This window comes from Pelodiscus sinensis, chromosome 5 (genome assembly GCF_052426305.1).
Source record: "Pelodiscus sinensis isolate ZL-2025 chromosome 5, ASM5242630v1, whole genome shotgun sequence".
NCBI lineage: Eukaryota > Metazoa > Chordata > Testudines > Trionychidae > Pelodiscus > Pelodiscus sinensis.
In genome coordinates this window covers 47,280,438-47,296,105 of record NC_143056.1, presented here as the reverse complement: position 1 = coordinate 47,296,105, position 15,668 = coordinate 47,280,438, and positions in this window count along the sequence as shown.

Below are 15,668 nucleotides of genomic sequence, written 5' to 3'. Positions count from 1 at the left end.
AGAAGGTCATCAAGTCCAGCCCCCTGCTCTAGGTAGGACCAATCCCAATTAAATCAACCCAGCCAGGGCTTTGTCAAGCTGAGACTTAAACACCTCTATGGATGGAGACTCCACTACTTCCCTAGGTAAAATCTATCTCAACCACATTTCTTTCCTGTATAGACCAATGTCACACCTTGCTTCCTTCACCTGCTTCTTTCATAGCAGTTTCAGAGATACAATACTTTGGATTCACCTTCATTATTTTGAGAGCATGGTGGGGAGTGGTGGCTTGTCACAGGCCAGCTGTAGAGTAGGGATGTTAAAGACTAGTCGACTATCTGATAAGCATTTGATATTCCACACCCTTGCTTCCTCTACAGGCATTTGATATCTCTTCCCCCCCCCCCCCTTGCTGCCTCTATAGAGGGGGGGGGGGGGGCAGGGAGAAGGGGGATGGGTACTTCAAAGTGGCAGCTGCTTTGAAACCCCAAGGTGGTGTGGCAGAGGGGCAGTCGCTGCACAGCTGATCTGTCAGCTCTGCATTTCAAAGGGGTAGCCATGGAGCTCAGGATCAGCTGAGGACTTTCCAGCTGACCCCAGGTTTTGCACAGCACTTCCCCAGAACTTAGTGGCATGCAGCATAGCATGGAGCCCGGGCTCTGTGGGGGATTGAGTCCCCTACTGACCCAGGGCTCCATGGCTTTGAAATACACAAGAGTCCCTGATGGACTCTTGTGCATTTCAAAGCAGGCACTCCCTGTGCAACCCAGAGTCAGCGGGACTTCTCACTGGCCCAGGCTGTAGCAAAGTTCTGCATTCCTTCTTTGAAATGTACAAGATCCCCAGCCGGTACTAGAAATTCCATTGACTAGTCAACTACCGTATTTTCCAGCGTATAAGACGACTTTTTATGCTAAAAAACATCCCCCAAAAATCGGGGGTCGTCTTATACGCCGGGTATACAGGCAGTCCCCGACTTGCAGGTATGAACAGGGCTTTTCTCGCCCCGGAGGACACAGACTGCGGGACCTAGCGGTCCCGCCGCCCGTGTACTCGGGCGAGAAAAGCTGTTCCACATCTCCCTGGTCTGCAGACCAGGAAGACGCGGAGCAAAGCTGCGGAGGGGCTCCGGCAGCGGGGCCTGGGCTGCCCCGCTGCCCAAGCCTCTCCGCGGCTTTGCAAAGCCTCGGGGGAAGCCGGCAGTGGGGCAGCCCAGACGCGCCGCTGCTGTCCCACTGCCGGCATCCTCAGAGGCTTTGCTCCCGGTGTCCCTGGGCTGCTGGAGACGGTCCCCAGCAGACCGGAGGCACCGGGAGCAAAGCCGGGGAGGCAGAGGGGCGCTGGGGTGCTGCCGGTTGGTCTCTTAAGGGGGGGTAGTCTTATACGGCGAGTATAAGACGAAAACCTATCTTTTAACTAGAAAATTAGGGGGTCGTCTTATACGCCTAGTCGCCTTATACACCGGAAAATACGGTAGTCATTTAACCGCATTTTAACATCCTTAGTGCAGAGGTTAGTTTCATGTACTGTTGAGTTTCAATGTAAATAAACCCAAGCCTCACCATCCTCTCCACGAGCATGATTCACTCAGCATAGCTTCATCCTCATTCCCTCAAAGCTTTGCCTAGTTGTTGTCCTGCTCCACCACAGCCTTTCCCACCTGCACTTGCTTTGCTTCTCTTTCTCCCAGCCTTTCACTCTGTGGCACTGACAGCTTCAATCTTCCAGTGCTGCAGTTTCATCCATCCATATAACATACTGCCATCACTATGCCATTGCACTCAAGTGCCTTGCAAGCATGCATATACACTTCATTATAGCATAATCTAGCATACCCAGAGCTTTTATTTATATTACAGTAATGTCTAGAGGCTACAGTTAAGAATGGGCCTTTTGCTAAGCCCAATTGAAACTCTGGTAAGAGCTGATTTATGTTCCAGCGAGCTGAATAGAAAAGCCAGATGTAAGGTGAAAGAAGGGCTATACAAGAAGATTAAACAAAATGATACTTGTAAACAACATGTTAATTACACATTTCGTTAGCTGTTGCTTGGTTAAGGTTTTTTTATTGTTTTTGTTGGTTTATAGGATGAGAGTAGGTAAGGCGGGAAAGCAGGAAAGAACTAAAAGGAAAGGATAGGGGTACTGAGGCTATGTCTAGACTGCAGAGTTTTTCTGGGATATCCAGAAAAACTCTGCCGCATCCAGGGAATGTGTCCACTTTCTTTGAAGTTTCCAAAAAAGTAGGCGCATTCTTTTGGCATCTCTGTATTCCTCATTTTATAAGGAATAAGTGATGTGCTGAAAGAGGAGGTTTTTCTGACATTTGACCTCATGTAGATGTGCCAAATGTTGGAAAAGCCTCTTCTGAAAAAACATAAAAAGGTACGCAAATTGTGTTTTGCAATTTGCGTATCTTTTTCCGAACCTCCCTCCCTCCCCAGTGTAAAGATAGTCTCTGAGGTGACAAAAAGACAGAAAGAAACTGCAGTATGAATGAATCTGAAATTAAAAGTGAGAGAGGAAAATAACAAGTAGTTAATCAGCAAAGGATATTGGATATCTGGAGCAGGAGCGGGCAATAATTTTTGATGGGTGGCCATTCCAAGTTTTTGAAAAATGATCAAGAGCTGCACTTTTCTATGTGTGGGTTTGAGATGGAGGTGGGGTGCAGAAAGGAGCTTGGTGTAAGGGGTTTGGATGCAGGAGGTGTGGAATCACTGGAGATATTTAAGAGCAGGTTAGACAGACGCCTGTCAGGGATGATTTAGACAGTGCTTGGTCCTGCCGTGAGGGCAGGGGCCTAGACTTGATGACCTCTTGAGGTCCCTTTCAATTCTAATGTTCTATGAATCTGGGAGGGAATTTGGGTGCAGTGGATTCTAAGGATGTGAATGGTTAACCAGTGAGCTTCGCCCTTAACAGATGAATCTTAGTGGTTCCAGTTAACTGGTGGGGGCTGGAGCAGCTCCCCACTCGCCACTGGCAGGTGGCTGCTCAAGCCCCTCTGTGGGCAGGGGGCACTCCAGGCCAGAGCAGCCCCTATCTTCAGCGGGGGAGAAAGGAAGTTAGTGTTGTTCCAGCCAGGCTGGTACGTCTCTCCCCTCCCCCCACCTTACTTTTAATTGGTTAACTGGTTAAACGTTATCTTTAATCGGTTAACCAATTAAACAGGATTTTACATCCTTAATTGATTCTGATGTGGGGGAAAGGTGTAGGAGGGGATGCTGAGTCTGGGAGGGAGTTATGACCAGGGGCAAGGGTTTAGGTTGTGACCAGAGGCAGGAGTTTGGGTTGTCACATGGGACAGGAGGTTGGAATGCAGGAGTGAGTGGGGTGCCAGGTGTAGGTTCTGGCCAGGATGTGCTTATCCTAGGCAGCTCCCAGCCAGCAGCCCAGCAAGACTTTTGCGCAGGCTCCCTACCTGCTGCTTGCTGTTTAAAGCAGCCGGCTGTTGGGGCCATGTACATCTGTGCACCATGGAAGGGGGGTTCCACAAGCTACTTACACTCATAAGCATGGTCCAGGCAGCTTTCATTGGCCGGAAACCCACCAAAGCTTCTAATTTGGCCCACCACGATAATCTGGGCTGCCAATGTCATGTGTTTCTTAATTAAAGCCCAGATCATAGCAATTGTTCATGTTGATGGAAGCTTGTTTCCTTCATGGAAAAGTTTTCAGTTAAAAGCATTTTCGGAACAGAGCATCTAGATTGGCACAGACACTTTTCCGCAAAAGCACTTTTTGCGGAAAAGCGTCCGTGCCAATCTGGACGTGCTTTTCCGCAAAAAAGCCCCGATTACCATTTTCGCATTCAGGGCTTTTTTGCGGAAAACAAATCTGGGCTGTCTACACTGGCCCCTTTGCGCAAAAGTTTTGCGCAAAAGGACTTTTGCCCGAACGGGAGCAGCATAGTATTTCCGCAAGAACACTGACAATCTTACAGGAGATCGTCAGTGCTTTTGCGGAAATTCAAATGACCAGTGTAGACAGCTGGCAAGTTTTTCCGGAAAAGTGGCTGATTTTCCGGAAAAAACGGCCAGTCTAGACACAGCCAGGAAGTCTCCTTCGTTTTCATTATCCATTTTGGGTCTGGATCCATTTTGAAGTTTCATAAGGGGATCTTTCAATACATTCACAGTCTAAAATTCAAAGCAGATACTAGATAATGAGTTGTTCTGAACACGAATGAGTACAGAGTAGCCAAGAATAAAAGACATTAAGTATATATTTAAGATATAGAGGTGAAATATAAGAATATTGTAACTCTTCTGTAGATACTTAGCCACCTTAGCATGGCTAGTTAACCAAAAAATAATCCTGAAACAGGTTTAAAATTACAGTCAAAGATGTGTTAAATCCTGATATTCTGGAAGCCACACTGCATTAGACTGGAAAATATGCCACAGTGTAGTAGTTAATCCCACAAGATGCCCAATAGTAACATTTTTGGGGATTCTGTAATAACCCCAGGTTGCTATGGTAACTCTGAGACATAGACTGTGTCTACACTGCAGAGCTTTTCTGGGGTACCGGAGGTATTCCAGAAAAGCTATGCCGTGTCCAAGGGAATGCATCCACTTTTTCAGAACAGTTTCTGAAAAAGCAGACGTGTTCTTTTAGCATCCCTGTATTCCTCATTGTATGAGGAAGAAGAGATGTTCTGAAAGAGGAGATGGATTTTTCTGAAATTTGGCCCTGTGTAGATGGGCCAAATTTTGGAAAAGCCTCTTCAGAAAAAAAGCGGGACAAGGTATCGCAAATTGTGGTTCGCATTTTCCAACTGTACTGTCTATGACTATGTCTAGACTGCAGTGAGAATGAAGGGAACTAAAGGGATAGTCAGCGAGAGGTGGGGCACCCCTAAGTTAGTGGGATGTGTGGAAAGTAAGGACATAGACTCATAGACTTTAAGGTCAGAAGGGACCATTATGATCATCTAGTCCCGTGGTCACCAACCAGTAGATCGCGATCTACCGGTAGATCTCGGAGGCTCTAAGAGTAGCTCTTGAGCCCTTTCTGAACTGCGCACCTGCGCAGTACATTTACATTAGATTTCCTCATTTGAGGAGCAGCTACTCACCGAGCAACAGCACAGGTGAGTAGCTGTGAGGAATGGTGGGAATTTTTTTCATAAAGTAGCAGTATAAGGAGTGGGGATAGCAAGTGATGGAGAGGAGGAAAAGAGAGAGGGCGGGGCTTCAAGGAAGGGGCGGGGCAGTAGATCTTGGCTTGGTCTGTCATTTAAAAAGTGATCTTGGGTATAAAAAGGTTGGAGACCACTGATCTAGTCTGACCTGCACAATGCAGGCCATAGAATCTCACCCACCCTCTCCTAGAATAATCCTCTCACCTATATCTCAGATATTGAAGCCTTCAAATGGACATGGATTGAAACCTTATGCACCTTAGCGGGTGTAGGTATAACTTAAGAAAAAAAAAAGGAGTTGTCTGGCCTGTGTGTGGAGGAGACAGTATTAAGGAAAATGATTTGAAACATGCATATTCAATAGAAGAAAGGACCCTGAAAAGCTATAATGCCAAAAGACACTTACAAGTCTTAGTAGACAGTTAAGAAGACCTAAGTTTGCTATGTGATAGGGCAATAAAACCGGCCAATGCAATTCTGGGCTGCTTATAGAGCTGCATCATATAAAGCTGAGAGAGTTCATAGAAGAGTGACAAAAATAGATACCAGGGTGGATAGATTAGTATATAAAGACATTAAAATATTTAAATATGCATAATTTTAGCTAAGGTCCACCTTTGCAGGGTCCCAGTACCCAAGCTCTAGTCTACAGATGGGCAATAAATGACTCTTTGGCCAGATGCAGTTCACCAGGGTTTAAGCATCTGATGGCCTGCCAGCAGCTATTTACCTGAGCATCCACAGGTATGGCTGTGCGCAGCTCCTAGTGGCCATGGTTCACCATTCCCAGCCAATGGGAATTGCATGAGATGGGCCTCCACTTCCAACAGCTTCCATTGGCCAGGAACAGCAAATTGTGGCCAATGGGAGATGCGATTGTCCATACCTGCTGCGGATGTCAGGTAAATAAAGGGTTTAGCAGCCTGTCAGGGCTAACCCTGGTATACTGCATCTGTCCCGCAGGCTGTTTATTGCCCACTCCTGCTCCAGCCTCAAAAGTCTACACCACAATTAAACAGTTGCAGTCTGAGCCCCGCAATCCTGAGTCAGTTGACACAGGCCAACTGTGAGTGCTTAACTTCAGTGTGAACGTACCCTCAAATTTACTCACATGGGCTTTAAAGATTGGGACATGCTTAAGTATTTCACTGAATTGAGACCATACATTGCAAATCTGATTCTCATATGGGCTTTTGATTCTCAAATCTGATTCTCTGATGCTGACATAATTCTTGCCTGTCTTTTAGTTGCTTCCCAGTCTAACAAAATTAACTCAGTCATGTTCTGGTTGTGCTCCAGGCATCAGTTTGGCATGGGATTTGTATGAAAGATGCTCTAGTAACTAATGTTGTTCAGTATTTGCCCTTTTAAAATAGCCCAATATTACAATATTTTTTGCTTGTATTAATTTTATCTTTCTCTGTAAATCTGTAATTCTTTTTTGTACTATTGAAGGTTGTCATTGGGTTGACATTCCATGGAAGTGATCACCTATCTTCCTTAAACTCTGAAAATGTATGCCTTAGTTTATGCTTGAGATTTTGTTTATATTATTAAATATTATACTTCACTTGTCTTTATTAAATCCCCTTTTATTTCTTTTAGTTCATTTCTTCAATCTATTGAGAATCACACTGTATTTTAATTTTATCCTCCTATATGCCCTTTGCTTTTCTGCATCATCTGCAGATGTGATTAGCCTGTTTTTCCTCTATTTTCCAATTTATTAATGTAAATGTTGATTTGCATGGGACTCTTGACTGACTCCTGTAGGGTCCAACTCAATACATCTTGTCACTGGTCAGAGAACTGTTATTACTTATTATAATTGTTTGTTCAAATAATGTAGCCAATTGTGTAACTACCTTATAGGATTTGAATCTAACACATATTTTTCTTGTTTCCTTATGGGCATATCATGTGACAATTTATTAAATAATGTTCTAAAGTATATATGTGCACAGTACTTCTCCTGTCATTAAACTATTAGTAAACCAACATTGTTGGGAAATCAAGCATTTGAAAATCAGGATACTCAAAAGTCCGAATTTCTCTCATTACATTAGTATAGCCATGTTGTGTCTCATATATTTTAGGAGATATTTAATAGAATACAGGAAAGTCTATATTTAACAAGTAAAATAGAAATATAGTACATTTACTTCAGGAGAAACATTAACTTTGGAATTTCTTGATTTTACATTCTTCAGCTTGCCTTAATAATATCTTTTTAAACTTGATTTCCCTACTATTTTAAGGGGAAAATAACATTGACAGGTGAAATATTTAAAATTGACAAAACTTCAAATTGTGTAATCAACAAGTTCTTCATCTTTTGCTGTGCATACAACCTTTCTGTCCATTCCTACAGAACTATTAGGCCATTCAAATGTACAGTCATTTCCTGTTTTAGGAGTTAAGCATATAAATTTCTGTAACCGAGTACCTGGGCAGTTATTACAGTTGTCATGATCCTGATCCAATGAGCACCTGTTCATTTACTTCCATGGAAATTGGGTCCAGGTCTAAGTTCAGTTAACAATTTTATTTCAGAGACAAAGATTGTTAGCTCAAAAAGGTATCACATAATCTACTGATTCTCTAGCCTTTTTGAGTATTTCATTATATATCTTTGACAGATTACTCTCTTTTTATATTTTGTATGTTTTTTGGTCCATAGTTTTTTGTGTGTTAGCTTGGACTTGTTTAAAAGGAGCCTAACGGAGTTAGACATCCATCTCACAATGAACTACAAGAATTAGGTGCTTAACTCAGATGGGCGCCTTTGAAAATCCCATTCTGTAGCTTTACCACATACTACAATCTTTTGTTACTGCTGGCTAATTATGAAACATAAACAATAGCCTCTATTTTAAAGAATCATATGCTTATACAGCTACTATTATTGTAGAAAACTGACAAAATAGTCATTCACTTTTCACTATATATATTTCTCTTGTGGAACTCAAAGAATTGTTAAAGAAGTCTTTAGCATCTTCTGTCACAGTCCTGAAAACATTTTTGCACATGCTTATCTTTATGCACATGAGTAGTCCCATCAAATTCAATGGAACTATTCATCTTTATAAAATTAAGCACATATGTAAGACTGTGCAGGATTGAGATCTATATTGTGAGTTTGAATGTGGTCCACGTCAGTAGCAATAGAAAATTTGTACCATTTGATGTCAGTTTAAAGACTAATTAAAATGAGTTAGGATCAGTGTAGTCTGCAAACAACACTGTCATAATTTGCATCTTTGTTGACAGGCTCAGTGGAGAAGGTGGACAGCAAGCTAGCTTTTTCATCTAACGCTAGGGTTTCCAAGTCAGCGTTGAGGCATGCAAGTGCTACAATTTGTGCTGTGCCTGTTTAAAACCCAGCATACAAATACCTAAAGAATATTTATGCATAATTTTTATATAGAGAATAATATGCGGTAACGTATACATAGTTTCATCTTATTTTTTATTTTCGTTTTAAGGAATTTGAATAAAATCTGTAATACCAACTGTTACCATCATGTAAGTTTTATGCTTAGTTACTCCTCTGCTGTACTCTTGGAGCCAGTGGGATACGTATGGAGAGCTGAGGGTAGAATCTGACACAAGAGATCCAACTGAAACTTTACTGTGCTATTAAATTTCCAGATGTCTGGCTTGTTATTTAGAGCTTGTCATTTTTTAACATCTCATTTTTAAATATATTTTTTTCATTTACAGCTCTATTTCTACAGATAGAGCATTATTATTATCCAGCTAATTTGGAGTTAAAAGACGAGAGACTTCTAGATCTCTCACTTCCTTATTTATAGAATGTAGACTGTCTAATTGTAATAACAATAATCAAGAGGCCAAAAATTGGTCTGGAATAATAAATACAAATGCCCCCTCAAAAAGATAAAGCATTACTACATTAGCTTATATCATGTGGCATCTTAAAATAAGAATGCTAGAATCAATTGTCTTCATAGTTCCTGCTTTGTTGATATATATTAATTGACCCTAAGGCATCTAAGGAACTTGATTCACATAGGATGAATTCCAGTCTATTTTTATATGCCTTTGTTGGGAGCAAGCAGACCTTCTTTAAAAGCAAGAAAAGTAACTTCAGGAGTAAGACACACATGGGAAATTCTGGGAGGTCTCAAGCTGTTCTTAGTTCTCAAAACTGTCAAAGAAAAATAATATATAGTTACTGTATTTTTCATTTCAATGTTCTGAGGCTGGTTATCCATTAGATCTTAGCATAAACTGAATTATATATATATAAAACACACACACACACACACACACACACACACACACACACACACACACCCCATATTAGGTGAAGAGCTTTAATAATAAGAAAAGCATTTAATATTATACGTATATAAAAATTGTCAAGTTTTAAAGCCAACCTGTTTAGCTAGCAATCATTTTCAAAAATCACATGGATGCATTTCATATTTCTATCTACAAGAAGGCAGGACTTCAGCACATTCTCATAGACAACTACACAGAGGAGCTTTTTCATATTTGTTTATTTATTAAGCCTAATTCTGTGTCACATTGTGGCTACATTTTGCTGTGCTACACTCGGATTAGGACATAAAGCCAACATAGCTGGCCACAGGAGACTCACTGCAATGTAGGAAGGACTTTTTTTTTTATCCTCACCGCTTTAGAGAGGGCATTGTTAGAAGAAGCTGCATGTGTGTCAGCCATTTTCATAGGCCCTGATCCTGCAAACACTCATGTGCTTATTATTAAGCATTTGTGTAGTCTCATTGAAGTTGTCATTTCTGGCTCATAGGAAGCCAATCGGTATGTTTGAGTTCAAAGTTAAGTATGTTTATGTTGAAGGATTGGGGACATAGGTTTTAGCATTTAATATGTTCTGATTTTTAAGATGATTCAAGTCTATGTTGTCAAGAAAAATATATATTTTTTAACAATGTGTGTGAATTAAGGTTACATTGAGAAATTGTAAAAGAGTAAACAAACTCTAGAGACTTAATGCATTCTTTAAAGTTAAAATGATCACTCTGAGAGCCTAATAGATAACATTGGCTACCAAATGACACTTGTTCCTCAGGCTGTCTGGGAATAGAATATCATGAAGTCATGCTGTTAGCCTGAAGTGGATCTTTGCCTCACTGCTTAACAAAATGTTAGTGGCTAGTTATTGAATAGTACCAAGTCTGTCCTATTGAAAATTCCAACCTTCCCAGTTAGAAGATGAATTTAATGAACAGTGCTGGGTGAAAAAGGCTAGGATTATACATGGAAAAAACAGCTTAGAGATAAGTGATAGGTGCAGGTGATAGCCATGGGACCTTCACTTGGGCTGGCTAAATTTTTGTTCCAGTTGCTGGCTTTGGAGACATGAGAGCGTGTTTGCTCAGTTTGATGTTGTCAAAGGGATGAAGAAGATTCATGTTATAATCAGAGGGTTGGTGCTGCTGTGCCACTAAACATTTTTTAGATCTAGACTAAGGTTATGAATTTTGTGAGTATTTTGCTGTTTTGTAATTTAACAATTAAAGCTGAAGGTTTTTTTATGTTCTTTCTGGTTTTATGCCTGCAGCCTAGAAGATGGACATTTTACAAGCCATAATAGACTGCTCCTTTCCCAGGTATCTCCTGCTTGTTTCCTTTATCTGTGAATAGGAAATGGCTTAAAGGCACCTGTGTTATGAAGGTCCCAGGGGCAGCTGCCTGACTAGTGAATGCCTGATTATGTGTTAACATGCTTTGTCAGATATTGGCAGAATCTGTTCTCTTCTTTTGCCTTTTCAGCAAGGGTGCCATTGACAGACTGGCTACCCATTTATAGAAATGTTGTCCATCAAACTGTGAGGAAGGACAATGGTGTTTTTCTGTGGCCAGTGACTGTGGGAAACTTTTCTTTGGCTATTCAGGCAATTTTTGTAGCTTGCTCTGAAGAGGAGAGACTGATGAGTGCAAAAAGTACAATTAAGCAAAGCCAGACTTCAATTGAAGGCTGTAGTGTAGTCTGCTGTTCTCATTTTTTTTATTTGGAAAAAATCTATGGGTTTTCACGTTGCTGTGTGGCATTCAGCGGGGGGCTATTACAATCCTAAATTTTTTTTCTAGACCACCTAATTCTAAGTAAAAATTAAATGTAATGAGAGCCACTTGGAGTTCTGAATATTTTAAAGCATAATTCCCACAGAAGGGATTCGACCTAAACTGCAGTGAGCATCAGTTGGCTAATTATAGCTGCATTTTATATTACAGCAGGTGTCAGATGCAGTCATCTCAATAAAGTCCACATAATACTCTGGGAAATAACAAAAGCTTTTCTTTGAATGTGGGTACTAATTTCTGCTAGGTGTCATATGAGCTCTGATACTTCTTATTGGCATTAACAAGAGCACTGCAGCACTCAAAAATGCTTTTTGCTTAGGATGAATTGATACTGTAAAGCACTTACTAGTCAGACTTGGCAGATGTCAGTAGTTAATACTAGTGTTGCAGAGGTTGGAATATAATGCAGAGAGTCTTATGTAAATACTTTTAGATGATGGACTGGTTTTGAGAATGAGTCTGAGCACTGCACCAACTCACTTAATGAAAGCTAAATAGACAGCAGTGGGATATCTGCATTTACTTCAGCTACTGTTTTATGTTAAGTCCTCTACAAGTGAAGGGCAGATGGTAAGGCAGTAAACTAGGTGAACAAAAATGTTAGACTTGATAAGCACTTGTTAGGTTCAGAGTAGTTTCCTGAATTTGTGTTACGGGCAAGTTGGAATTCGTGAAATGGTCAGGATGATAATTTTGATATCTGAAACTGACACATATTGAAAATGGCATCTTCCAAAAAGCATCAGTAGATATGAGTGTTGACACTACAGTTTGTGGATTACCTGTATAAAATTGAAGGAGAAAGCACAGCAATGACTGCACAAATGATTTAAAAAAAATGATGTCAGATGCTAGAAGATGCTGTAAGGCCATAGGGACTGTAATGCTACCTGTGGTGACTCGGGAGAATGCATACCAGAATTAAGGCAAACTATTAGAAAGCAGGGCACAAACTCAAACTGGTTGTGACTTCTATACCTAGTTTTCATCAACCAATTATGAAGTGTAAACTACTTCAGCGCTATAAAAGCCTGAACATGGAGTCGTGGGTAGTCCCCTTGAGAACGCCAATATACCTTTCCCCCAAAGTATATATACTCTTTGTGATCACTGGTCCCTTACAGCAATATTTAAGTACTCCCAGTCAGTTACCCTATTTCACTTAGGACAATGCTAGTAGCCAATACTATAATAAACAAACTACAGATTTATTAAGTAGGAAAAAGATGAAAGTTATTTACAAGCTTAAAGCAGGTAAACATGTATACACAAGTGAGTTACAGTCTTAAATGTCAAAAGGTAATATCCTTTGGTATATATGGTTGTGACAATTTTCTTCCACTATTTGATCTGAGGAAGTGGGTCTGGCCCACGAAAGCTCATCATCTAATAAACCATCTTGTTAGTCTTTAAAGTGCTTCTTAGTCCTGTATTTTGTTTCACATTAATTAGTATCTCTTTCCTGTCTGGTGATTTACATGGTCACAGCGGCTTCCAAAACAAACACTTATATATTTACCTTAAAATATTGGATACAGAAGTTGCAACTGAGATTATTGCATGCAGCAACTCATGAGCATTCAGTTAACAAAAATATTAATCTAAACACTGAACACATGCTTAAAAGTCTAATACCTATTTTAACAACTGATTCCAGCAATGTATTTGTAAGGGTTCAGTTGAGACATGGTATCTTTGGCATGAGCTGGCACCTCATCTACCAGCAGCACAGGAGCCCAGCACAGAACAGCAAGGTCTTTCTGGGTCTCTTGTACCTGATATTGTGTTGCTGGCCCCACTGGATCTGACAGAAGTACTTTCTCATCATGGCAAATAGTTGGGAAGGGCCTCTCAGAGATCACTACCCAATGTTAGGGTAATTTGGGAAGGAAAAATTAAGAAAAAGCAGATGCTCAGTGTCACCGAGGTGTGGGGAGCCACCGGGCTCTGCATCCCCATTGCAGCCAGATATGACTCTCAGCCAGCAGGTAGAACAGAAGGTTTATTGGTTCACAGGATACAGGATATAGCCAGAATAGTCTTGTTAGCACAGGAACCAGGAGCAATCAGCACAATCCATCTTGGGGAGAAGGGCCCCTGAGCCCTGACCCCCCATTCTGCTCCAAGCCACCTGAGAGAACCCATGCCCTCAGCAACTGGTCCCAGCCTGCTGGCAACCCTGCTTCCTCCTTTATCCAGCTTCCCAGGCCCAAGGTGTCAGTTGGTCACATCCCCTTCCCAGGCTCAGGTCATAAGCCTGGCCATTGCTTATGTGATGGGCTGTATACTCTCTCAGTAAGTCATACCCGAGATCCCCACCCTCATCTAGATAGTAGAGCAGTACCCAGGGAAACCGAGGCATGCAAACGGGGTTACTGCAGGACAGTAAAAATCACATGTAACATAACAAAGCAAACAGAGTGAATAGTTCGTGACTCCCATCATATAGAATCAGAGCTGAGAAATATTGGGAATAAAATAAGCAGGATCTGAGAATCGTGGCTCAGGTAGTAGCAGCAAACCAGATAGCCAGTAGGTTCTAACATAAGCAACTTTTATTCCACAACAGCTTGACTGCATCCCTTCCTAGGTTTCTCTTCTCTCTGTCATGGAAACTTTTGGAGAAATTCAGAGGACACAGAGACAATGTAAGGAATCTTTAATATAGTAAAACAGTAGCATCATTAAAATCCAACAATCAATGAAACAGAAACAAGAACAGAAGTACAGGAATATGGAGTGTTTCCTCTACACCCTCTCTGAGAAGAAAGAACTCAGCTTATGAAACATTATTATTATTGGCAGACTGCCAATGTTCATATGGTTCCAAAAAGATTTTTAAAATATAAAGATAAGTAAATAAACATGCATAATCAATCCCCACTTTCCCTCAGCCTAGCCAAATATGGGAAGTAAAAAACAAACAAACAGAAACCCTCAGATGAACACTTCTGCACTATCTATGAGAGCTGTCTAAGCAAGAACTCCCAGATGTGAGGTATCTGTAAGAAAAAGGTAGAAGAAAAGGTATAAAAACAAAAGTACAATTACAGAAGCACAAGCATATTTCCCCATGTACAGATGGATTTCTAAATTTATCCCTTTTTTTTTTATTCCAACTGAGCTCTTCTGACATTCACTAATAGAAATATTGACCTTAACCTAGAAAACTCAGATTCAGGTTCAGATGTTCTGGATTGGATGGGGAAGGTAAGAGGCAGCAGCAGTCTGAAAAGCAAACAGAATGTTAGGCTACGTCTAGACAGTGGGGCTAGTATTCTGAAATAGCAATTCCACATCTTTAAATGTGCCTGCTATTTCAAAATAGATTTCAAAATAATGGGCGCGCTATTCCGGTGTCCACAAGGGTTAAGGGACTTGACAGAATAGTGCTTTATTTTGAAATTTGGGGCTAGGTAGACAGTGCCAAATTTCAAAATAAGCTATTTCAAAATTATCTCGGAATAAGCTATGCCATTTGCGTAGCACAAATTGAGTAGCTTTTTTCGAGGTAAAGGTGCTGTGTAGACACACCCTTAGAAATAATTTTAAAAGGGAGAGAGACCAAAACAGAGAATATCTTATTGCCGTTATATAAATCCATGGTATGCCCACATCTTGAATACTGAATGCAGATGTGGTTGCCTCATCTCGAAAAAGATATCTTGGTATTGGAAAAAGTTCAGAAAAGGGTAAAAAATTATTAGGAGTTTGGAACAGGAGTTTGTTGTATGAGGAGAGATTAATAAAACTGGGACTTTTCACCATAGAAAAGAGGAGACTAAGGGGGGATATGATGAAGGTCTATAAAATCATGACAGTGTGGAGACTGTAAATAAGGAAAAGTTATGTACTTGTTCTCATAACATAAGAAGTAGGGCTCACCAAATGAAATTAATAGGTAGCAAATTTCAAACAAACAAACGGAAGTATTTCCTCATACAACTCATGGTCAGCTTTCCTTGTTAGAGGATATTGTGAAGACCAGAACTTTAATAGATTTCAACAAAGAGCTAGATAAATTCATTGAGGATAGGTCCATCAATGGCTATTAGCCAGGATGGATAGGCATGGTGTCCCTAGCCTCTGTTTGTCAGAAGCTGGGAATGAGCAACAAGGAATGAATCATTTGATGATTATCTGTTCCGTTCATTCCTTCTGGGGCACCTGGTATTGGCCACTGTTGGAATACAGGATACTTTCGTCTGACCCAGTATGGCCATTCTTATGTTCTTATGCGGAGAGACCACAGAAATTGTTTTTGCACTAGTTTGTCCTTTGGTAGCAGGCATTTATAATTTGAAGAGACCACAATGTGTAGAATCAGATACGGAACTAAGAGTACCATTTAGGGCGGGCTGATGCCTCTTGTATTGGCACACTGCTTGTTCTTCTTCCCCTCCCCCTCTCTGTCAGGGAGTAAGAAGAAAGTATACAACTG